Source organism: Schistocerca americana, chromosome 2 (genome assembly GCF_021461395.2).
Source record: "Schistocerca americana isolate TAMUIC-IGC-003095 chromosome 2, iqSchAmer2.1, whole genome shotgun sequence".
NCBI lineage: Eukaryota > Metazoa > Arthropoda > Insecta > Orthoptera > Acrididae > Schistocerca > Schistocerca americana.
The window spans coordinates 483588693-483614944 of NC_060120.1; positions in this window are offsets into that span (position 1 = coordinate 483588693).

Below are 26252 nucleotides of genomic sequence, written 5' to 3' on the forward strand. Positions count from 1 at the left end.
CGTACGTGCTATTATTTACGGGAGGATGCTGTGACATATCCACTATTTGAACTGCTCTGTTAACTCTTATTGACGTGTTACGCTATAGATGACACCTATTGTCTGTTTCATTCATGATTATTTGTTGTTGCTGATGTTGTTGCTGCTCATAAGATCGACTGTTATTAAATGTACGCTGAAAATTGTGCTCATCATTTTTTTTACGTCTGTCATGATAGTAATTTCTATACGGCGCATTGTGATACGAGTTGAAATAGTGTGTTGTTTGTACGTAGTTATTTCTTTGCTGCCATGCGTTACTATTTGTTGGAGCTGGGACTATACGTGCACGCGGCGGAACATTAAAGTTTGGTTGACCTTGTAGACTGCATTGTTGGTTAGGTATGCTAAGCGGCTTACTTTCATGCTGTTGTGGTGAAAAAACATCTATTGTTACAAAAATATGGTTCCTATTGCTGATAATTTTACACATACTGATGATCACGATTTTATCTGTTAATAAAGTTACGGCGGTAGTTGTCATTACGGGAGTGCCTACTGAAAATTGTCACATTCTGTGAAAGATTTGTCATATCGGGTTTTCATTACAATGTTTCTTAATTCTAGATAGAGCAATAGTTAAAGAGCAGTTTTGATAGATATAAAGGATAGTAGAAGAAAAGGCAGCAGTGCAGAAAACTAAAGATGAAACAGCACTACTACAGCTCGGGGCCCTATGCTCGCTACGGCACATATTCATTAAAGCGTAATGAATCCCCTGAGGTCTTTTACGCACTGCAAATAAATTTTAGCTTTTGCGTTGCAAGCAATAGCGGAAAAATTCCAAAAGTAAATAGTTGTATCCATGTTAATTCAAGTTTCCTTATTACGGGCAATGCTGATGAAAATACAAAAATAAATTGTCGCATCTGGTTCAAAGCTAGCTTTTGCATTACAGGTAATAGCGGTGAATGTACAAAGATAAATTGTCGTATACAGTGCAAAGCGTGTACCTGTACGCTGTCATTATTAAGTTCTTTACATTTTCTTACAAATGCAAATTGCTCGAAATCTACGTTCTCGTCACTCGGTTTGATAACACGTTCAGGTTTGTGTGTGAATCTGTTCGTCTGTGTCATTTCGGATTTCAAGTTGCGTAGCTTTTCATATTTTAAGTCGCGTGGCTTTTCGGATTTTACTTCGCGTAGTCTCTGTAAATTATTCACATTATACACGCTGCGTGTGTCAGACTCATGTTCAAAAAGTGGCGTCTGTTGTGGAATGTTATTAACTGAAATGTTTTTCATCTCTGTTACTTCTTGTTGTAAATTTGATAACTTCCTACGTAACGTGTTGTTAGATGAATCGATTTCATTAATTGTCTGCTGTAAATTTTGAAATTCAGGTGTTTGGATAAAAGAAACCGGTGCAGTATCGTCTGATTTATTGTCATTAGTGTTTTCGATAGCATCAATACGACTGGCCAATTCATCACATTTTTCAGTCAGTATTTTAACCTGATCATCGGTTTTAGAATCAGACGCATTAATCTGTTTTTGCAACTTGCGCGTAGTTTCGCTCAGTTTTTTAACATCAGCTTTGATGACATCGCAATCCTGTGTTAGATCTAGTTGTTCGAATCTATCTGTCACTGTTTGAATATTTACTGTGTGTGTATCTGTTTTTGCTTTAAGATCAGAAATTTCATCCCGTAATTCCGCGTTCAATTGTTCTATGGTATTAATTTTGTCGGACACTGTAGTAATATTATTGTCTACATACGTCTTCGCTTTCGCGAATATTTTACGTTTGTCCTCTTGTCTCTGTGCAGTGATTGTTTCCATGACTTGTCGTTTTACTTTGTTTTGATCTTGAATAAATCTGCGGAAACGCGTATTACTGTTCTGTATGTGCTGACTAAAGCGCTCGTTAATCTGAGTGTACTGCTGTTCGAATTTCGCGTCTATCTTTGCGTCCATAGTGCGCGAAAGTTCTACCGTCATTGCTTTAAACTCGTCCCGTAATTGTGCAGCTTTTTCAGAGCATTGTTTAGCGACTCCGCTAATTTCGTCTCTGAGTGTTTCTGTTGCGACTGTTTGCATTTCTCTTAATTCTTGCGCAACAGATTTAATTTCTTCGCTATTTTTTTGTGAACACGCCTCAATTTCCGCGCGCAACTGTTCCTTAGTGTCATGACACTGCGCGGCAACAGCTTTAATTTGTTCACTAAGCTGCCTCGAATTGTCGTCAAATTTTTCATTTTGTTGTCTGACCTGTTCACTAAGTTGCTTGAGGTTTTCATTTTGTTGTTTGTTATCTTCCCTAAGTTGTTTGAGATTTTCGTCATTATTGTCAAGTTTCTCATTTAAGTGTTGTTTGAGTTTTTCATTATCTTGTTTGATATCTACACCAAGATCGTTCTTAAACTGTAGCATTATTGTCATAAATTGATCCAAACTTAAAGTAGCTGTTGCATTCTCAGTACTGTTTAATGGTGTACCTGCAGTTGTCGCGCTTTGTGTGACCATTTGGTCATTTTGCAACTTACAAAAAGGATTATCAGTCGGATGTACACTGTCAGATATTATTTCGGAATTAAATGGATCCGTCATACTCTCACTACACTGATCATTTTCATTCGAAAAATTCGTCTGTACATTACTTGGATTTTCTAAATCGGGTGTGTTAAACTCGGCAGCGCTCATTACCATAGAGCATTCTGCGTCATCAATTGTCGTCAAGTTAACAGACGAGACAATTGAGTTCGTTTGTTCATCATTAAGGTGAAAGTCATCTTTAGTGGTTGGAATGCACTGATTGTTAGTGAACGCAGGATTGTCATCATTACGTTGAGTATCACAATTACTATCGGTCACGTTGTTTAAGTCGGTAATTTCATTCACAATACTTCGCGATACACTATTCACAGTCTTTCGCGGCATTTTTACAATAGTCAAAATTTTTCACAAAACAAATGAGCACAATGCAAAAGCAACACACAAATACAACAAAGCAACAAATTGCCGTTGACCTGTAGAGAGAAAGTCACAAGATTAATAAAAGCGTAGCGCCAAATCCTAATTATATCTAAGCAAACAAGAGCAGATATCTGACTGTTGCTCAAAAGACTCTCAACGAAATACGATCCTGGACTGGGTGTCGCCAAGTGTAACCTCCCCACCGCAATTTTTTAAGAAAATATAGCAATACTTAATAGAAATGGGAGCCAAGTGTAACCTCCCTACAAAATTTAAAAAGAAAAGGACGATACTAATCAGAAATGCTGATGGACATGGCTCTATGCGTAACCTGCCCACAATGAAATGTACTGACAATGGCAACAAAAAATGTGAAATTCGCAATCTGACTCAAATATAAATCCTTCAAAAAATTAAAGTCCATTCAGTGACAAGAAAATTCAATTAAACCGAAATATCGGTCTTTGGCCCTGTGTAAAACAATCAGAATTAAAGTCTTACCTCACAATAAATGGATATCACATATCTGCTCTTGTTGTTGCGCACCGCTTCGAAGAACTGCATTGCAAATAATAATATTCTCTTTTTTTGTGATTTTAGTGGAGTTTTTCTTCAAAAGAAGTGGAATGAAATGGGAAGTGCAACGAAATCTTGAGTTCAATAAAAAATTAAATTTTTGAGAAAATGCTTTTGAAATAAAAAAAATTATTATTGGGAGACTTGTTGGAGAATAATTACAATAAATAAAATTTTTCATTATCTAATGATTATATTAATTAACAGTATACCTTATTCCTCATCTTGACCAGTGTTGCCGACCGCCTACATCACACAACCGCACTGGGCTGCTACTACTGACCGACCGCTCTGCATGACGACTACAGACTGAGTATTGCTCTCAACTAGACAGAGCTACAGACTCGCAACGACTGAACTGACAGACTCGCAACGACTGAACGACTACTACTAACAGACTCGTAACGACTACTGACAGACTAGCAACGACTACTGACAGACTACTACTGAGCACCGCTCGCAACACTCGCGCGGTCAAGCGCATACTCTCTGGTCACAGATGCTACAATGCCTCGCCATCGCTGCTGTGTTACATACGTGTTTCAACCTTCTGGCAAGCATCGAGGCTGTGCACATTGTAACTCGAAGGCCCATGGGCATTCGCTTGAGTGCCACATGTCTATGCGAGTTGAGCAGGCGGCTGTGTCATTAGGCGAGGAAGTAATAACCTCTGCGTCTTCTGCCACGATGTGTGAAATTCGCCCTCTCTCTTGCACACTGCGTCCGAGTGAGCACCACGTGACTTGGGCACGAACCGGCAGTGCTGTAGTACTCATTTCAGTCCTAGAGTACACATAAATGGTGTTAAAAAGTGTTATATACTTTTACATGTGGTAGTATTGGCCAAAACTAGAAGAAAAGTTCTTTTAATGATATATCCGGAAACCAATAACTGTTGAGATACGAGCAGATGGCATAGTTCCTTACGATAATACACACGTGCGGGCAGATGCAAACCCTCGAGTAGTCATGGAGGTGAGACATCACGATCACTTCAGTATCAACGCACGGGTATGAATTGTGATTCAGAGACTGATTGATCCATACGCTTTACCAATCATATTGCTGTGTAGAAAATGAAGTAGGTGAAAGCGAAAACGAACGTCTAAGAAATGAGACTGACAGCAAGTACGAAATGGTTAAGCACGAATGGCTAGAAGTCACAAGGTAGTGAAAGACCCAATTCAAAACAAGGCCCCTACAGTGGACAACATTCCCGCAGAATTGCTGATATCCTGTCCCACCTGGTGCTCGAGACATATGAGACAGGAGAAATATTCCGACTTCAAGAAAAATGTAATAATTCCAATTCCAAACATTACGGAACTGTCGTTTTAATAAGTCATGGCTGCGAAATGCTAACAAGAGAATGGAAAGACTGATGGAATCCGACCTGGGGGAAGATCAGTTTTGGTTTCTGAGAAACGATGGAACGTGCGAGGTCATTCTGATCCTATGAGTCATGTTACAGGCAGGTTAAGGAAAGGCAAAAGGTACGTTTATAGCATTCGCAGATTTGGAGAAAGTTTTTAACAAAGTTGAATGGAATACACTCTTTGAAATTCTGAAGGCAACAGGGGTAAAATGCAGGAGACGAAAGATTATTTAAAATCTGTACAGGAAACAGGCGACAGTTATAAGAGTCGAAGTGCATAAAAGAGAAGCAGTAATTGAGAAAGTAGTGAGACATGGTTGTAGCCTACTCCCAATGTTATTCAAGCTGTACTTTGAGAGAACAGTAAAGCAAACAAAAAAAGTGAAGAAGGAATTAAAGTTCAAAGAGGAGAAATGAAAACTTTGGGCTTTGCCGACGACATTGCAGTTTTGTTAGAGACACCATAAGGACGCGGAAGAGTAGTTGAATGGAATGGACAGTGTCTTAAAAGGAGGATAAAAGATGAAGACCGACAAAACTGAAACAAGAGTAATGGTATGCAGTCGAGGTAAATCAGGCGATGCTGAGGGAATTAGCTTGGAAAATGAGACACTGCAAATAGATGACTTTTGCTATTTGGGCAATAAAATAACTTACGACGGATATAAAATGTACTGTGGCAATGACAAGGAAAGCGTTTCTTAAGAAGACAAATTTGTAAACATGGAATATAAATTTAAGTTTTAGGAAGTCTTTTCTGAACGTATTTGTCTGGCATGTACCCTTTTTTGGAAGTGAAATATGGACAATAAGTAGTTCAGACAAGAAGAGAAACAGAAGCTTTTTAAATGTGTCACTACAGAAGAATACTGAAGGTTAGGTGAGTAGATCGCGTAGCTAATGAGGAGGTACTTAATATAACTGAAGGAAAAAGAAATTTTTCTCAATATTTGACTAAAAGAAGCGATCGATTGATAGGACACATTCCGAGACATCAAAGATACGTCAGTTTAGTATTGAAGGCAAGTGTAGGGGGTAAAAGTTGCAGAGAGAGACCAATAGAAGCCGGCCGCTGTGGCCCAGCGGTTCTAGGCGCTTCAGTCCGGAATCGCGCTGCAGCTAAGGTTGCAGGGTTCGAATCCGGCCTCGGACATGGATGTGTGTGATGTCCTTAGTTTCGTTAGTTTTCAGTAGTTCTAAGTGTAGGGGACTGATGACCCCAAATGTTAAGTCCCGTAGTGCTTAGAGCCATTTTTGAGACCAAGAGACGAGTACGGTAAACAGGTTGAAATGTATAACTATTCGGAGATGAAGAGGCTTGTACAGGATTGAGTACCACGGAGAGCTGCATCAAACCAGTCTTGGGGCTGAAGACCCCAACAACAACATTGCTGCGCGTCTCTGCTTCGAATTACCAGAAAAACTGGAGGACGCTACCCTTGTTGGAAGTCAACGACTGTGGTTTATGCACGACAGGGCACCACCCTGTTTTCTACAGACAGTGCGACACTACCTCATCGCAATGCTTTACGAACGATAGATTGATCGAGGACGACCGGTAGAATCGTCTTCCCGTTCACCGGACCTAAAAATTTTGTATTACTGTTTATGGGGGACATTTATAGGTATTGACAAAGTGCAGACGTTACAGGACCTTGTGGCCAATGCGTGTGACGCAGGTCCGAACGTAGTCAGGTGTATTGATAGACCGCATGATTAATTGCGAAGAAGGACTGAAGGATGTGTCAGGAAACGCGGTAACCACGTCCAGTGCTGCCTATAGTGTCTACGTCTACATAAGAGAGAGATGGGAATGGGAGGACAGATGTACCCTAATTTGAACAGGTGTTGATTTCCGGATATATGATTATAGGAAATTTTCTTCTGCTACAGGAATATGAGATTTTTAAATCATCCTTTGTAAGCTGTTCTCGCTAGTTACTTAGCTGCGCTGCAGCAGGCCATACGTAGGGATCATTCATCGGCTTCCGACTGACCTAAACACTGCAGGTTTAATTTGTTTGGTTAACATTTGACGCTTTCATTTTCCGATAGTGACTGCTACGGCGACCATAAAGCTGTCAACGTAAGTGCACAACAATAAAAATAGCTGCACACGCCTGTAGGACTCATAACTGAAATGGATTGAAGGCAATGGTTGTGATTAAAACTACCACGGAAGTCTTCCTGCACACCAATGGAGCTAAAATAGTTTGTGTACTCCTTAGTGACCAGGTTGGTGCATGGCTTCAGCCTCGGCTTAGGATAATAACTTGGGTAGTAACAAGTGCCACCGGACTGTGAGAGATGGAAATCGCGGAAGACGGCCGCACGTCTGTGTTGCTCTTAGCACAGGCCGCAGACGCGCTGCCGGCTGCTGGAAGATGCTGTTCCGTAGACGGTGAGGCGCGGGCGGCGCCAAGTGTGGTGACGTCAGCGGATGCCACGCGGGAGCACGTGGGCGATGCCTGAGCGGCCCACGCGGTCGTGGTCGCTGCCTGCCGCGTACTCGCAAGCAGCGACCAAGCCCGCAAGGGAGCGCCACAGCTTATAGTCTGGTGCATCCGAAGAACTGGAAACGGATCCCCTTAGTCTGGTACTAAACACATTACAACCTTACAGGGCCAAACATTAGGTCTCGACTTTTCCTTCTAGACGTGTTGGATTGCACGTTAGCAGCTCAAAGTCTCGTTAACTAATTCTCTACGGTTTTCGTCTCCTTCCCATATAGGTCCTAAGGCGCGAGAGTAGGTAAAAAAAAGTTTAAAACTGCAAAAAGACAAATAGATGAAGAGATTAAGTTGTATACGTTGAAATATAGAAAGACTGACATTTTGCTATCGTTGTATAAGACTGATTAAATTGTTAACAATTTATTTTCATTTGCCACTATCATAAATCATTTCAAAAGGGTAACCGATATCAGCCTACATTGCCCATCGTCAGAACTAAAATAGAAACGGGGAGAAAGCAAAGTATTATTTTACTAATCCCACATACAGCGGAACAAAGCAAAGACAGCCGGCCGGAGTGGCCGAGCGGTTCTAGACGCTTGAGTCTGGAACCGCGCGACCGCTACAATCGCAGGTTCGAATCCTGCCTCGGGCATGGATGTGTGTGTTGTCCTTAGGTTAGTTAGATTTAAGTAGTTCTAAGTTCTAGGGGACTGATGACCTCAGAAGTTAAATCCCATAGTGCTCAGAGTCATTTGAATCAAAGCAAAGACAAGCTCCGCTTTCTGGCGCGGATAGACCAACCGGGACCAACCGATCCCCGTGACTTCCTCTGCCAATAGCGTTATTTGAATGCGATATGGAGTGGCGCGGGTCAGCACACCACTCTCCCGGTCGTTGTCCGGTTTCTGGACTTGGAGCCGCTACCTCTCTATCAAGTAGCCCCTCATTTTTTGTCTTCTTTCTTTCGATCTGATTCTTCGTCGTTTTTCGTCAGTGGTTCTGTGAGGATGTCGCGTAACATCTTTCAAATTCCACCGAGGAGAACTTCACTCACATTTTTGTTTCTTAGTACAGAGGGTGGCCAATTCCCTAATCGAACACGCTAAGCTACTGTGCGGGCGTCAGTTGGCATCAGGAGGGTAAGTGCATCCAGTTCCAGTCTTTCCACCAAAGGAAACTCCCTGGCAGTCCCAGGAATGGAGCCCGGGTCCTCCTCATAGCAGCCAGTCAAGCTGATCGCTGATCTACGTAGGACGATACAACATATTAAGGAATAAATAATGAATAAATCTTTTTTCTTACCCAGGACAATGTGTCCCGTATGTCGCCTTTCGGCGCTGTAATCCACGTGAAACGTGATCTCGATTGGTCGCTTCAAGCCTTCCGTTCTAAGATATTAGGTTCAAATGGCTCAAATGGGTCTGATCACTATGGGACTTAACATCTGAGGTCATCAGTCCCCTAGAACTTAGAACTACTTAAACCTAACTAACCTAAGGACATCACACACATCCATGCCCGAGGCAGGATTCGAACCTGCGACCGTAGCGGTCGCACGGTTCCAGACTGAAGCGCCTAGAACCGCTCGGCTAAGAGATTAGGGAAGAATGAAGAAAGTAACGGCAACAATATCTCTTATATTCTCGAATGGAAATTCTGGAACAACAAGGTTAACGAAACCAATAGTTATTTGATTCTTCTTAAAGCCACTGTAGATCTAACTTCATAGTGCGCACAAACATTGTACAACTGAATCGTAGATAGGGCAAGCATATCACAAAGAAACGAAAATCAGTTTTTTGCGGAAAATAAGGCACAGAGAAGGCAGTCAATCTACATCATAGTAATCTGGCCAAGAACAACCTTCACGCTTCTTATTGTTTTCGTGCTCACAACAGTAGTTTTGTCTGTGTTACTACCGAAATGAATTAGCCATTTGACTGAGAGGAAAGCATGTAAATAAACATGACAAGAACTACGTCTACGATAAACAGAAAACGCCACAAAGCCCCTTGAATTCGACAACACTAAATCTCGAACTCCTTCAATATTATCTGAGCACTTTTCTTTATGGACTTGCAGCAAATGGTATTTACATCACGGTTAAGCGATTCTAATGTGTTTCATCAGCAGACAGTTGTACAACTACAATGTTTGTCTACATATTAGTGCTACTGGACAAAATTTCATGTGTTGTCGCACGAGGGCATAGCAAGACGGGGTAAAGATCGGGTCTTATTTGTTAAGTCTTATAACATTAGCTGAATTTACTCATGAGAAAGGTCTGTGATAATTTTGTAGGATAAAACGAGCCTCGGTTGATGCTTATGGTACATATTCAGGTTGCAGCCAATAACTGTTTGGAAACAGTTGATTTGAAATTTCTGATGTTGGCCACTTTAATGTGGCTTTTGACAGATTTTGGCATTGTCGAGAAAAGGAAGAAGCTGTGTAAAGCAATAGTGAAAAAAGCATTTACAAACATGATAATAGCTGCATGGCATGTGTAATCATTGTTTGTTGTCTACATGAAGCCCGAAAACGTACATAATGTGGCAAGGGTAAGTGAACAATTCCTGAATACAACCCTAACGAAAAACCAGCATCATGGATCAGGTTATCAAAAACCCTTACATTCAAGGAGTTTTAAACATGGACAGAGATCAAGATTGCGAGACAGTGTCATTGGCATGGACCTCATTGTCTTGCGGGGACCAGAACAGCGATTATTGACTCCAAAAAGAAATACTTTTGGCAAGGTTTGAATTTTTGGATAAAAAGAGCACACATTTTATAGAGGACTACTTCCTTCAAATCAGCTAGTACATCTAAAACCTCTTCTTATAATTTTTTCATTGAACTTTTTACTATTAAGATGGTGATTACTGATTGGGTTGCGTAGTTTCGCATTTTTTGTATGTTTCACTAACTGTCTATGTTGTGTCTAGACAAGACAGCCTAGACACAATCAGAGCAAGCCGAAAGGCACGCGCTTAAACTCACGCAGGCTGGCGTGAGGTCTGAAACAGGATACGTAATGAATGCTATATAGAAAAGTACGTAGCTGCTGGAATATTTAACTTTAATCCATAATCGGTGTACATCGCTCTTGTACAGATATAATCTCCATTTTTATATACTGATAATGGCGCCTTGCTAGGTCGTAGCCAACGTAGCTGAAGGCTATGCTAACTATCGTCTCGGCTAATGAGAGCGTAATTGTCAGTAATCCATCTCAGGCAAAGTCGGCTGTACAACTGGGGCGAGTGCTAGTACGTCTCTCTAGACCTGCAGTGTGGTGGCGCTCGGTCTGCTATCACTGACAGTGGCGACACGCGGGTCCGACGTATACTAATGGACCGCGGCCGATTTAAAGGCTACCACCTAGCAAGTGTGGTGTCTGGCGGTGACACCACAGTCTACACAGCCAAAACGCCTTTTTAACATGCTTATAAACGTTTTCCCTTTCTCCTGAAAAATCTAGGTTTTATGACTTAAGTGATTTCTCAAGTCGTTTATCTAAACAAATGTTAATTACAGTGATTTCTATATTGCTAATGACGAACTCTGTGAATAGCTATAGAAATTTCAGTCACACTTACGCTGGACAATAGTACTACCACCATGTGCACCAGCACACGAAATGTCATTTTCTGAATCCAAGAGTTCTACTACCAGGAAAATAAATCCTTTTCATGCAACCGTTTCCGCGGCTTACGGTGAATGGTTTTAATTCATTTTTCTTCTTCGAATATCAGAAAGGAAGATTACAGAAACGTGCATAGATAAGCAAAGTGAGTTGTGGCTCTTTACATACGGGAGTATTTTCACGCTCCTTATCTGCTTACATTGTGTAAGATAACGTCCCCAAATATTTGAAACACCGCACAGCCTTTTGCACGGCTAGCAGCGTGGAATGTGGTTGAATAATGCTGTAACATAACACTGCCGACGACGGCGTAACGAAAAGTAAGACGTAGGCACCTTCCACGTGAAATAAGGCCGTGCTATCGCCATTCACGTTTACATATTTTGTCTTGTAGGACATTGTTGACTGAGGCACGCCGAAGGGTGGGTTCAGCCGCCCATTCGGAAAGGGTCCTCATCGTCGCACAAGTAGCCCCTTTTCTACCGGTGTGTGAGAGTTTTGTCAAACGTGTATCTGTTGAGTGTAGGCGATAGTATGGTGGGTTTGTAAAGTGTAGTGTCATGTTTGCACTGTATGATGATGAGAAAAGGGAGAGAGTGAAATGCGGTGGCACACATATCCTGTTCATCTCAAGGAACACAAAATGGGCCACCGAGCATATTGTCGCCATCAGAAGGAAGGATCACCGCCAACAGTGTCCTATTCCCTCACTCTGAAAGACACTGGAGAGAGGTACGGAACTGAATGCAAGAAACTGACACAGATTCTGGCCCTCAGGAAGTTAAAGCCATCATCTTTCTCTCGTTCGAGCCAAACAGCGGTGAATAAATTTGCTTCCACCGCCAGGACTGGAACCAGCTACCCCCGAGTCGAGGGCCACCACATCGGCGTGTTTTAGCAACGTGGGAAAAGCAGGTAGTCAGGGGGCAGAGATTCGTATACACTGGCAGTAAAGCCTTTAGAAAAACAATCCTAGTGACAACCAGTGAAGTGTTTCTGTATATCAATAATGAAAGCAAGTGCTGTACCGTTGTCCTATATCTTCTAGATATTTTGTGTAGGCAGTGTTGAACAGATTTAGGGTGGTAAATATTCGCGTTATAAAATACACAGCCGTACCATTATTTTTAATTGAAGACATTGATTTCAGTGGAACAACAAACCATCTTCGGGTCTCAAAAGCAGCTCGGCTACGCATTTTTACAGTTAAAATACCAACTGTAACATATACGAGGGTGAGTCAAATGAAAACCTTAAATATTTTTTTAAAATATTATTTATTGTGCAGAAGTGGTACGAAGCTGTATCACTTTTCAACATAATCTCCCCCACGCTCAATGCAAGTCCTCCAGCTCTTACAAAGTGCATAAAATCCTTTACAAAAAAATTCTTTCGGTAGTCCGCGCAACCACTCATGCACCGCATGGCGTACCTCTTCATTAGAGCGGAACTTCTTTCCTCCCATTGCCTCTTTGAGTGATCCAAACATATGAAAATCACTTGGGGCAAGGTCTGGTGAGTATGGTGTATGAGGAAGACACTCAACATGCAGGTCTGTGATGTAGCAACTGTTGTACGGGCAGTGTGGGGCCTTGCATTGTCATGTTGCAAAATGACACCTGCTGACAGCGATCCACGTCGCTTTCATTCGATTGCAGGCCGCAGATGATTTTTTAGAAGATCTGTGTATGATGCACTGGTGACCGTGGTCCCTCTAGGCATGTAATGCTCCAAAGTGACGCCTTTTTCGTCCCAAAAGAGAGTCAGCATAACCTTCCCTGCTGATGGTTCTGTTCGAAACTTCATTGCTTTTGGTGATGAGGAATGGCGCCGTTCCTTGCTCGCTCTCTTCGTTTCCGGTTGGTGGAAGTGAACCCAGGTTTCGTCCCCAGTAACGATTCTTGCAAGGAAGCCATCACCTTCTCGTTAAAAGCGCTGAAGAAGCTCCTCACAACCATCAACACGTCGCTCTCTCATTTCAGGAGTCAGCTGCCGTGGCACCCATCTTTCACTTTGTGAAACTGCACAATGTGGTGTGCTGACCCATGGCTAATCTGTGAGCATGCTGCAATGTCATTCCGTGTCACTTGGCGGTTTTCCTTCACTATGACTTCAACTGCTGCAATGTTCTGTGTAGTTACAACTCGTTGTGCCTGACCTAGACGAGGAGCATCTTCCACTGAAGTCACACCATTTGCGAACTTCCTACTCCATTCGTAGACTTGCTGCTGTGACAAACATGCATCACCATACCGAACCTTCATTCGTCGATGAATTTCAATAGGTTTCACACCTTCACTACGCAAAAACCAAATAACAGAACGCTGTTCTTCCCGGGTGGAAGTCGCAAGTGGGGCGGCCATCTTTATACTGATACTGCGACAGTATGTGTGCATCTGCATTATGCTGCCACCTACAAGCCATTCTGCACGCTGTTTGCAGCACGCTTACCAACTTACAGGATAACGGCGCCAAATTTCGATTTGTTATTACAAATTTAAGGTTTTCATTTGACTCACCCTCGTATACTATTCCACTGCTATTAATAATTACCTGTTCGTTACCTTTATGTCCTGTGAGCATCAAAGACGGTCGCTGATGTTGACAGAACATGAAGCTTACGAACTTGACAGTTAATACTGTTAACGGAACAGAGTTACAGTTGGTACTGCAACTGTCAGAATACTTAGCTGAATTGCTTTTGGGACGCGAAGATGGTCTGATGTTGGACCTAAATTGATTGTCCTCAATTAAAATTAGTAGTACAGCTGTGTGTTCTACATGAAATAATCGAATATTACTGATAGATAAACTTTTTTTTCGTGCTCTAGCAAATTTGGCAGCACGGGCTGCAATAGAACTTGTTCTTTTCAGTCAAATCGCGGGGACATGTAAACTGGGACTGGAGAAGATGGGTAATCGGCTGAGAATGTTGGTGATGGAATACCAGTTGGCATTTGCCTGAAGTCACCCAAATAACTTGGCCGAACCACTGGACTGGAGGTACCTTTAATAAGTACGTGGAATTATTTTGGACCAGACATATAATAAGAAGCTCTGTGTATGTTTAAGTGTGTGTGTGTGTGTGTGTGTGTGTGTGTGTGTGTGTGTGTGTGCGCGTTTTTGCATTTTTCATTTCCTAGCCATAGGAGGAAGATGGACAGCTGTGGAATTACTCATCATTCTTTGTCAAACCCCAGTGAGCTACTGCGAATGGAGCTTCCCAACTGGCAGTGTTTGGGAGAAGTTTCCAATTTCAACGTCTTTTTCTCATTTAATCTGTCAATTCCTCTCCTTGAGGCCATAACACGCTGTCGTCGAACATGGCTCATTTTAGTCGACTGAGATAAGTGGGTACTCAACAGGGATTGTTTTAGTTTTCGGTTGATTCATCTTCGAACTTAATTCCTTGTCTAAATATTTCGACTACAAATAAACTGTTTAACATTTGAGGCAAGTGATTTACTTGCAAAACTGTAGATACCGTTTTACTCGTCAGCATACATGTATCATTGCTAGCTTCTTGGCTATCAGTGCACTACTGTACAAACAAAAGTCATTCTTTCACACCGCTCGGTAATCTAATCCCCCGCACCTTAGCCTCTCTACGTTTCCTGCAAAACATGTCATGGTCTGAAAATGAAACTGATGTGGTCTTTAGTAGTGTCTGAATATTCAGAGTAGTTGTATGTATCACACAGAAGTGTCAGTTATTTATCCAATACTACGAGCTGAAAGTATTTTATTCTTTAAGGTACAGTGTCAGACGTATTCAGGTATACGGTTCTAGTTGGAAATTTACAGTAATTGTGTGTACCGTTTCTGTAATCTTTTTTTATTAAGTCTATTGAAGCTGAGGTACCAATAAGCCGGAAATTATAAAGAACTGCAGCAAAATTTGTGACAGATAACATGTGCTTTATAAAATTAAAATAACAGTAATCCAGGTCCGGAAAAAAGTGAGTACGCGATTTTTATTACTACCTTTGATAAACTTTGTATGTGAGTGGATTTGGAGACTTGCTGTTACACAGCATACGGATAAACTCACTGTGAGAAATGAAGATCGAAAGGTAAGCGAAACTTTGTACATTTCAAATAATGGCCCTGGCAGTGTGGAGTGGAAAGGCCAGGCATACAATTAGTTACAACATCCGGCAGACGTTATAGTCTAGTTCATGTGAGTTCCCATTCAGCGCTAGATTTAGTAATCATATTACAAGCTTTGACAAAATCATGTGACGCCTGCACAGAACCCATCTTCCTGAAGAAGAAAGACGATGAAGAAACAATTAGTGCGGGGAGGATAATTGTCTGAGATTCTGGATTCACATTCGGGAGAACAGCGTTCAAATCCTCGTTTGGTCACCCACCTTTTTTCTTTGGATGTCCCAAACCGATAAAGGTGAATTCCGGGACACGTTCGATTTCTATCTCGATCTCATCACCCATGGGGCTTGAACTGATCTTCCTTCTACTGAGTTACGTTTCTGGTGCGAGACATCGTGGTTCGTCATTTTTATCCCAAATTGCCGATTCCGAATCAGCAGATAGGTTCTTCACGGGGACTGAGCCCTCTATCAGTGTTAGTCTACTGGTGTGAGGGGAGGTGACGGAGGTCGATGTTAAGGCTATTAAGATGCATGTTTACATCATATCCGTAAGCGGGCACTGGCCTTGTCGTGTGTGTTACGCCTTCTTTGTTCGATAACTCAGAAGACAGCTCATGTTTACTTCAGGCCGAACGCCGGAAGCTGTCGTGTTTGGTTGAGAGGGGGATGCGGCAGTCAGTCATTCGTTCTGTTAAAGTGTTTGCTTCGATCTCTTAATACGCCTGTCAATTAACGGGATGTTCCGTCAGCGTTTCGTGAAACGTAATAAACAACCGAGCTGATGCTGTCTGAGTTCGCTTAACAGGCAGCATCCTGAGAAAATGACCGCTACTAAAAGCATTCGACAGGTTTTACAGTGCGCGTTCGCTGCACTCGCGTCGCATCTTATAGCTCTGTTGTAGTACCTCATTCGAAACAAAAATTTCCCTTTGCGTTATAAATATAATTAAGAAAGTCGAGATGACACTGCCTATTATTTTGTAAGAAATCGAGAAGGTGTTAGAAGCAGGAAGTGGAAAAAATTGTACGAGCACCAATGAGCGCATGTTTCTAAAAGAAGAAAAATTTGTAATATATATCTTATCTGTAGATAGTTCTACGTCTTTATTTCCCAAAGAGAAATGAACCTGAACCGTATGCCCGATGAAGGGCCAAAGCTTCCGAAACATGTGGTTAATAAAAAAGAACTTAGTGACTGGTATCGTTGTGTGTCTGTTCTTTTTTTAATTTTAATCTGATTAGCGTGTAGCCCGGCTTACGAAGATAACGAGCTCGCTGTTGCTAAACATAAAGGGAGGTTAAACTCACCGCCGGAAAAAAATGCAGCACGCTCAACGACAAAGCCATTTCATCGATAAGTTACATGACAGGCAGTTCATCATTGTAGCGGTATATTATAACAAATTCAGACTAAATGAAACACACATGTCACAGCAAAAAGTGACCAAATACTTTCATCAATACAGTGTACCTCTCTCTGGCGGTAACTCAGGCGTGCATTTTCGCAAGCAAATGATCATAAAGATGCCGAATGGGGCCATGTGATAGAGTTTTCCAAGCATATTGCACATTTTGTTGTATTTCAGCAATGGTCCTGTAGATATGGAGAACGAGGAAGTTGTCGTTTCACCATATCACATACGTGTTCAGTTGGCGGGAGCTTTGCTGATCTTGTTGGCCAGGGCAGTTGCTGTACACCACGAAGAAATGGCCTTAGCACAGGGATAACAACCTGTGCAATGTAGCGGACGCTGGTTACTTTACCCTGCAGAAACACAAGATGCTACCGAGAGGTGTAACTGAAGCCTCCCCCCCCCCCACTCCCGCACCTACACCTCTCCCCCTGTACCTACCGCCCCCCCCTCCCCGCAGCATGAAGTCTCGTGTGGGAGCTTCGGGTCGTGGGTGAATGGCCTTCGGAACAGCTCGATCACCAGGTGTACTCCCCCACATGTACGTCCATCATACGCGTACAGACCGAACCTACTCTCATCAATGAAGACAACAGAGCGCTCTTCCACTCTTCAGTCGACTGTTTCACGACATAAAGATTATTCGTACTTCTTGATTGTGTCGCGGTGGCAGTGGTAACCCGGCTATGGGCACGCGTGATTATAGCCCAGCTGCAAACAGACAGTTTCCAATAGTCTCTGGTGACACAGCAAGCGCAACGTTCCCTGCATCTTGTACTGTCCGCCACCGCTGCTCACACCATACCACGATCTTGGTGCGCGTCTGTACTGCGCGGACGTCCGAAGTCTGGTCTACGGTTGTAGGAATATTCCACGGACCACTGCCGAAAGTCACAACATACTACCCTCACACTGTGCCCAATATGTGCAGCAAGCTGTCGATACATCCATCCAGCTTCTCGCAGACCCACAGTGTGACTCCGTTCAAATGGCTGAAGCTGTTCGACAGGATTAACTACTGGTTGGCAGGGCATGGCTGTACCCTTGAATGATGCTGCACACGCTGTTCAACTACAAACTCTGTACAGTTACTGTCTGCAGAGTCGATAAAGAGGGCTCACTAACAGGCCATCTGAGGTTCATCTGATCGCCAATGACCTGACATATGAATCACTAACACTACAACTTTCAATATACAAATATACTGGTACGACTACACTTTGTCTACACTTTGTCCCCAGCTGTGTATTTTAAGACGTGATGTCAGACACTTGGCCAAGGAATAGCTACGTGTGTAGCTAGTGGATGGAGGCGCTGTTTTAAAAGAGTGCCACCTAATGACCTCGCCGGAGCCTCTCCCCGAGATTGCTAATCAGGTCGGCATCATGAGCCAACTTCCCTTCCATCGAGCGGCCGTTGGATGAACGAGCCTGTCGTTTGGAGGTAATGACGCCGCGATGCACTTCCCGGGAGAGCTGAAAAAGTGGCGCCAGTCCAGAGGAGCGAAGCGAAAGTTTAACTGGAGCGGTAGTGGCAGGAGGTGGGGGGGGGGGGGGAGGGAAGAGGGGAGGGGAACTACACAACTCGGCTGTGCAGAGCTGTGAAGCGAGGTGAGGTGAGGTGAGGCGGCTCGGCAGGAGTCCTGAGTTATTAACCGGCTTGCAACTCAGCTGCGTGCGGCGCACGACTGGCGCGCAGAATTGCTGTCACGACAGAGGAGGATGCGACGGGCCATTAGGTCATGGCGCGGCCCTCTCCGTTCCCGCAGTGATTGACGGGCCGATTGCTGGCGGTTCGTGATGACGCCGTAAATCACCATCTAGCGGGCAGGCGGTACCCCCACACCAGGCGACTGCTGTCTCTCTGGGATACGTAAACCGCACCCGCAACTACTTTGAATGGCAACATTGTCGCAATGGTTAGCACTATTTATTTAAATTCCGACAAATGCAAATTCTACTTTTAAGTCTTTTCGAGTGGTTAAGAAAAATTGTTCAAATGCTGGAAACACAAGAGATGCCAAAATTAGTTAAAGGTATCAGATATCTCCTACTATGGCGTCGGACCTCTTTTCTTCCCCGGAGTAGTGCAGCAGCTGGACATAGAACGAATTCAAATAGTGGTTAGAAGCATCGTGCATAAATGTATGCTCCCTCTATAGCCGTCCATAAATGCGAAAGTGTAGCCCGTCCAGGACTTTGGGCGTGAACTGACCTATCGTTCGATGGGATTCACGTCGGGCGATCTGGCTGGCCAAATAATTCGTTCGAATTGTCCCGAATATTCTTCAAATCAATCGCGAACAAATTTGGATCGGTGACATGACATCGTAGTTTGGGAACATTAAGTCTTGCAATAGCTGCAAATGTTGTCCAAGCAGCCGATATTAGCCATTTCCAGTTAATGATCAATTGAGTTGGTCCGGAGGATCCAGTTAATTTCATGTAAACACAGCCTACACCATGATAGAGCCTCCACCAGCTTGCACAGTGCCTTGTTGACAACTTGGGCCCGTGGTTTAGCCACACTCGTACCATACTTTTTTTTATTTTATTTTATTTTTTTTTTTTTTTTTTTTTTTTTTTTTTTTTTTTTTTTTTTTTTTTTTTTGGTCATCAATATACTGACTTGTTTGATGCGGCCCGCCACGAATTCCTTTCCTGTGCTAACCTCTTCATCTCAGAGTAGCACTTGCAACCTATGTCCTCAATTATTTGCTTCACGCATTCCAATCTCTGTCTTCCTCTACAGTTTTTGCCCTCTACAGCTCCCTCTAGTACCATGGAAGTCATTCCCTCATGTCTTAGCAGATGACCTAACATCCTCTCCCTTCTCCTTGTCAGTGTTTTCCACATATTCCTTTCCTCTCCGATTCTGCGTAGAACCTCCTCATTCCTTACCTTATCAGTCCACTTAATTTTCAACATTCGTCTATAGCACCACATCTGAAATGCTTCGATTCTTATCTGTTCCGCTTTTCCCACAGTCCATGCTATACTCCAGACGTACATCCTCAGAAATTTCTTCCTCAAATTAAGGCCGGTATTTGATATTAGTAGACTTCTCTTGGCGAAAAATGCCTTTTTTGCCATAGCGAGTCTGCTTTTGATGTCCTCCTTGCTCCGTCTGTCATTGGTTATTTTACTGCCTAGGTAGCAGAATTCCTTAACTTCATTGACTTCGTGACCATCAATCCTGATGTTAAATTTTCTCGCTGTTCTCATTTCTACTACTTCTCATTACCTTCGTCTTTCTCCGATTTACTCTCAAACCATACTGTGTACTCATTAGACTGTTCATTCCGTTCAGCAGATCATTTAATTCTTCTTCACTTTGACTCAGGATAGCAATGTCATCAGCGAATCGTATTATTGATATCCTCTCACCTTGTATTTTAATTCCACTCCTGAACCTTTCTTTTATTTCCATCATTGCTTCCTCGATGTACAGATTGAAGAGTAGGGGCGAAAGGCTACAGCCTTGTCTTACACCCTTCTTAATACGAGCACTTCGTTCTTGATCGTCCACTCTTATTATTCCCTCTTGGTTGTTGTACATATTGTATATGACCCGTCTCTCCCTATAGCTTACCCCTACTTTTTTTCAGAATATCGAACAGCTTGCACCATTTCATATTGTCGAACGCTTTTTCCAGGTCGACAAATCCTATGATAGTGTCTTGATTTTTCTTTAGCCTTGCTTCCATTATTAGCCGTAACGTCAGAATTGCCTCTCTCGTCCCTTTACTTTTCCTAAAGCCAAACTGATCGTCACCTAGCGCATTCTCAATTTTCTTTTCCATTTTTCTGTATATTATTCTTGTAAGCAGCTTCGATGCCTGAGCTGTTAAGCTGATTGTGCGATAATTCTCGCACTTGTCAGCTCTTGCCGTCTTCGGAATTGTGTGGATGATGCTTTTCCCGAAAGTCAGATGGTATATCACCAGACTCATATATTCTACACACCAACGTGAATAGTCGTTTTGTTGCCACTATCCAACTCTTACCAGCTGAAATCTTGACTCATCTGACCAGGCGACGTTTTTCCAGTAGTCTAGGGTCCAACCGATATGGTCACGAGCCCATGAGCGGCGCTACAGGCGATGTCGTGCTGTTAGCAAGGGCACTCGCGTCGCTCGTAATACTGCCATAGTCCATTAACGCCAAATTTCGCCAGACTGTCCTAACGGATGCATTTGTCCTAAGTCTCACATTGACTTGTATTGTTTTATCACGCATTGCTGCTTGTCTGTTAGCACAGACAACTCTACGCAGATGCCACTGTCTCGGTCGTTAAGTGAAGGCTGATGGGCACTGCGTTGTCCGTGGTAATGTCAGAACTGTGGTATTCTCGGCACAGGCACACTCTTGACACACTGGATCTCGGAATATTCAAGTCCCAAACGTCGCTAAATTACCCGTCTGCGTTGAAAGTTTGTTAATTCCCGTCGTGCAGACGTAATCACGCCGGAAACCTTTTCACTTGAATCGCCTAAGTACAAATGACAGCTCCGCCAATGCACTGTCCTTTTATACTCTGTGTACTTCATATTACCGCCATCTGTATATGTTTATTTCACTATCCCATGAATTTAGTCATCTTTGTCAAGCTGGCATCCTTTTTACGTATTTTGTTAATGTTGACAACTGCTGTTTTTCCAGCACATGAGCAGTGTTTCTTGACAACTTGAGAATAACTTAATAATTGAAATAACAATTGAGAAGATTAAAACAATGGTGCACACTATGATGAAAACGTTGTCATTTAAAAATTCAATGACATTACGAACTCTCCACAAATATAATTATGACAACTATTGTCTTGAACCACATAGCATTGACATGATGAGTATACGCTGTGTCCCTCATTTATCACATCAGGATTAACTTTATCAAATATCTATTTGATGATTCTGATTGGGAGAGCACATCACTATTATTAATTGATGCAAATGAAAAGTTTTCACAGAAATAATCGGACTTCTGAAAAAGAGAATAATTTTAACATGTAAATATGAGTGTCTCAAAAAGATACATCCGGTCTTATAAGACTGCACCATCTACATGAGTGGAGATGGCTCTGAGCACTATGGGACTTAACATCTTAGGTCATCAGTCCCCTAGAACTTAGAACTACTTAAACCTAACTAACCTAAGGACATCACACACATCCATGCCCGAGGCAGGATTCGAACCTGCGACCGTAGCAGTAGCGCGGTTCCGGACTGAGCGCCTTGAACCGCGAGACCACCGCGGCCGGCCAGTGGAGATGAAAAATTATGATAAATTCTGACAACGCATAGAACAATAAAGTATCTATTTTCAAAAGAGCTATCCAGTTTTCCAGAGTATATGTTTATATGCAGGCATACGAAACCTTTAAGTATATTTTCACACTTACGGGAGAGCTGCGCCAGGCGAAGGTATTCCTGTTTTAAGCTGAGTAACGGTAGACAGAAGTGCATAGAAATGAGTGAAAATGAGTGAGTATAATCTCCAGCTAGTGAAGTAAGACGGTATAACGTCGAATAGTTTAATTAGGCCACCCTAGGTTCAAATTAAGTACTTCAAACAATTCAATTTTCACAAAGTGTCCACTTAGTTTTCAACCCTAAAATAAGAGAAGAAAACTGTTTTAACAAAGAACTAAATATATTTTATTGTAAAACATGATTTGAATAAAAATCATTTACATTTTTCACAAATAACAGAATTCGTGAGGCCAGAAAAGAATAATTGGCACAAAATCCATTGCTCTCCTGGCTTTGGATTTGAAAATTTTTCTTCCCAGTTCGCCGACCGTTGTGGCCGAGCGGTTCTAGGCGCTTCAGTCCGGAGTCGCGCTGCTGCTACGGTCGCAGGTTCGAATCCTTCCTAGGGCATGGATGTATGTGATGTCCTTAGGTTAGTTAGGTTTAAGTAGTTCTGAGTTATAGGGGACTGATGACCATAGATGTTACGTCCCATAGTGCTTAGAGCCATTTGAACCATTTGAATTTCTTCGCAGTACATGCACCCTCTGCTTTCATAGTCGTCGTTAAAAGTTATTCTTCTAATGTTGAGTCTCCTGCGCTTTCCACTCTTCTTTTCATTGCCTTTCATTTCTTCGGCTACTTTCAGTTTTTATTTCTTTTTATTTTCTTTTTCTCTTCTTTCTTTATTTGCCTCTTCTGTGTCACTCTTCTAAGGACGTCGTGTAAGCAGTGTTCTGCCCCTATACAATCGTGACTGGCGAGTAAAGTAGCCAGCGGCCGAAGTCGAGATGCCACGTTGCCGGCATTGATGCCATCACACTAAAGCTGTATACACTGTAATAGCATGACCGAAATTTCAACAACTAAAGTAAGAATATAGATACAGGAAATGTATTCGGAATTGCGAATATGAACCACCATCGACTGTGTATTGAAATGACGACAGTGAAAAATGGTTGCGGGTCGGGATTCGAACCCGGATTTCCCGATTTACGCGAGCAGTTGCCTCAACCGCTGCGGCTATCGGTGCACGAATGACAGCAGTAGCCACACTTCCATATGTCGTCGCCCATGTATCGTAACCTATACTCATACGTTACGTACATTCCCTTTCATGAAATTAGAGCAACAAACCGCTATTACCCTGTCCCGTGCCTAATTCAATGTATTATCATACAAACTGCCAACCTGATGTCCATACGATCGTGTTCTGGACAGAAGTTGGCATTCTGGTCAGCGGACAACTATACCAACGATGACGTCAGGGCACCTATGAAACTGGATAGTGTCTCCCAGGTAGACCTACATCCACAATCGCTGTGTACGCAGTCACAGACGGTGCCGTATTGCACAGAGAAGATGCCTACCTGACACTCTGCGCTGGAGGGCCATAGAAAGAAAGGAAGCGGGACAGTCGCAAACTGTTTTGGCCCGATGGCTTAATGTGAATCGTTCTGTTGTTTCTCGGATGTGGCGACAGTTTATAGAGACCAAAACTGTATCCCGAAGACCAGAGCAGAACCGACCGTGTGTGGCTTCGTAAGAGACGGCAGTTATTTGGCTTTGAGGGCACGACATTACCGCTTTAGTACTGCACGGCAACTGGCATGTGAGCTCGCAGCATCAACTGGACGTGTTGTAACAAGCTAAGCGGAGTGCAGAAGGCTTCGGCTGCGTCGTCTTTATTGTCGGAGACATGCTGTATGTCTACTTCTGATACGTCTTCACAGAATGGAACGCCTAGAGTGGAGTCATGAATATGCCGCCTCGACGGTCGAACAGTGGGCAGTGTTGTTTTGAGATATGAGTCCCGATTTAGTCTGTAGGGTGATTCTCGATAGATTCGCACCTGGAGGGAACGTGTAACACTATTTTGGGACCTAAACACAGTGGAAATAGGCCGATATCGAGTAGAATCCGTAATGGTGTGGGCAGGGATTATGTTTACTACTCGAACTCCTCTTCATGAAACTGTGCGGGTGAACTGGCAAGGGTTAACTGCTGTCAGGTATGGTGACGAGTTCTTGGGACTTCATTTGCGGTTGTTTCGAGGTGCTGTGGGCCCAGACGTCGTACCGATGGACGATAATGCTCGATATCTTAGATCACGGGTGGTTGATGTTTTCTTGGAAACGGAAGATGTTGCATGCCTGACTTGCTCGCTCACCCAATTTGGATCCCATAGAGCATGTCTCAGACGCAGTATAGAGACGGTTTGCATCACGTCAGCATCCACCAACCACTCTCCAGCACTGCGAGCAGCTCAGTAGGAAGAATGGGCGTCGCAGCCTCAACATGAGACTGATGACATCATTCCAGACATGCCCCGTCTTGTCAGGCCTGTATTGCTGCCAGAACATTAACCATTTGTCGGAATGTGCGTGCAAATCCGTTAAGCTGGAAAAAATGAACATTTTTGCCTATCGTTATGCATGTTCCAGCGGTTTGCGTTACGTATTCTTTACATTGCACAAAAACCATAAAAAGGAAAAAGAAACTTTCAGTTTTGACGACAATGTATGTCACATGTACGGTTCGTTGGTGAGTCCCAATCACCTCAGTCAGAATGATTTCATTTACTCCAGATTACACTTTTGAACCATAATACTCTGCCACGACCGAACTCACTACACATTGAACATACACCAGCACCAAATTCAGCATGAATGGTATCTGGATATATGTATTCCAAAGACCTTTGGAACTTCTCGAATTTTTCTCCGTCCTTTAGTGACTTCTAAAGCATTTATTAAAAATTTCTTGTGTGTACTTGATTTTGTAGTGGTTCTTGCGCAGTTCCGCGGCTTCTAGAATATGCTTTAATCAATTACTTATCGAGTAAAGAAGTTAACGGAGACTTGTCACTAGTTCAGAAGGACAAACCGCCCATGGAGCAGTAATGACACGCAGTCAAAAATTGGGTATGATTACCCCAACCTATCGTATGATTACCTCAACCTACACTGAAATGAATTATCCACCCACGAAAGCCATGTAACCTAGCTTCCCTAAACCTCCAGATAAACACAAATATTAGTCCGCCCCCGGTAGCTGAGAGGTCAGAGCGACAGAATGTCACTACTAAGGGGCCGGGTTCGATTCCCGGCTGGGTCGGAGATTTTCTCCGCTCAGGAACTGGGTACTGCTGTCCGCAGCTCGTGGTCCTGCGGTAGCGTTCTCTCTTCCCGCGCCCGGGTTCCCGGGTTCGATTCCCGGCAGGATCAGGGATTTTCTCTGCCTCGTGATGTCTGGGTGTTGTGTGATGTCCTTAGGTTAGTTAGGTTTACGTAGTTCTAAATTCTAGGGGACTTATGACCATAGATGTTGAGTCCCATAGTGCTCAGAGCCATTTTTTACTGGGTACTGTGTTGTCCTAATCATCATCATTTCATGCTTATCGACGGGTAAGTCACCGAAGTGGCGTCAAATCGAAAGACTTGCACCCAGCGAACGGTCTACCCGACGGGAGGCCCTAGTCACACGACATTTACATTTAACACAAATAATATCATTCGTACACATGTGATATGGTACCAAGATAAATGAACTATATAAACCAATCTTACCTTGCAATGAATGTGATCTCAAAACAGGAAGAGAAGTAGCACAAAATATAAACTGTTCTTTGCAAGCTTCTCAAGCAATCTAAAATAGGGAACGACAATGCAGCGTTAATTGGTTTTGGTAACACTGTATCGCAGCACATCCTGGAGCACGAGACCCACGAGAAAGGCGGACTGTCGTGCGTACACCACAGCACGTGAGACTCCAGGTCTTACGAAAGCCACCAGCCGTCTCCGGCGGGGAGCGTGTAATTAGTTCAGACAATTTTAATAATTCTTAACTGCGCGTTTAGATGTATGCAAGCTCTCGATGCCGGCCGCTGTGGTCGAGTAGTACTAGGCGCTTCAGTCCGGAACGACGCGGCTGCTACGGTCGCAGGTTCAAATCCTGCCTCGGGCATGGATGTGTGTGATGTCCTTAGGTTAGTTAGGTTTAAGTAGTTCTAAGTTTAGGGAACTGATGACCTCAGATGTTAAGGCTCATAGTGCTTAGAGCCATTGGAACCATTTGAACCAAGCTCTCGATACCACACAACAAATGCAAGACCTTTAGCGGGTAGATTATCAATTATATATCGATTTCCCATGTGCCCTGCGCGGAGCCGAGTGATCGCTAATTGTGGCAGACAAGCGGACTAGAATGACATCACGAGTTCATTGCAGGATCCGTATTTCTGGT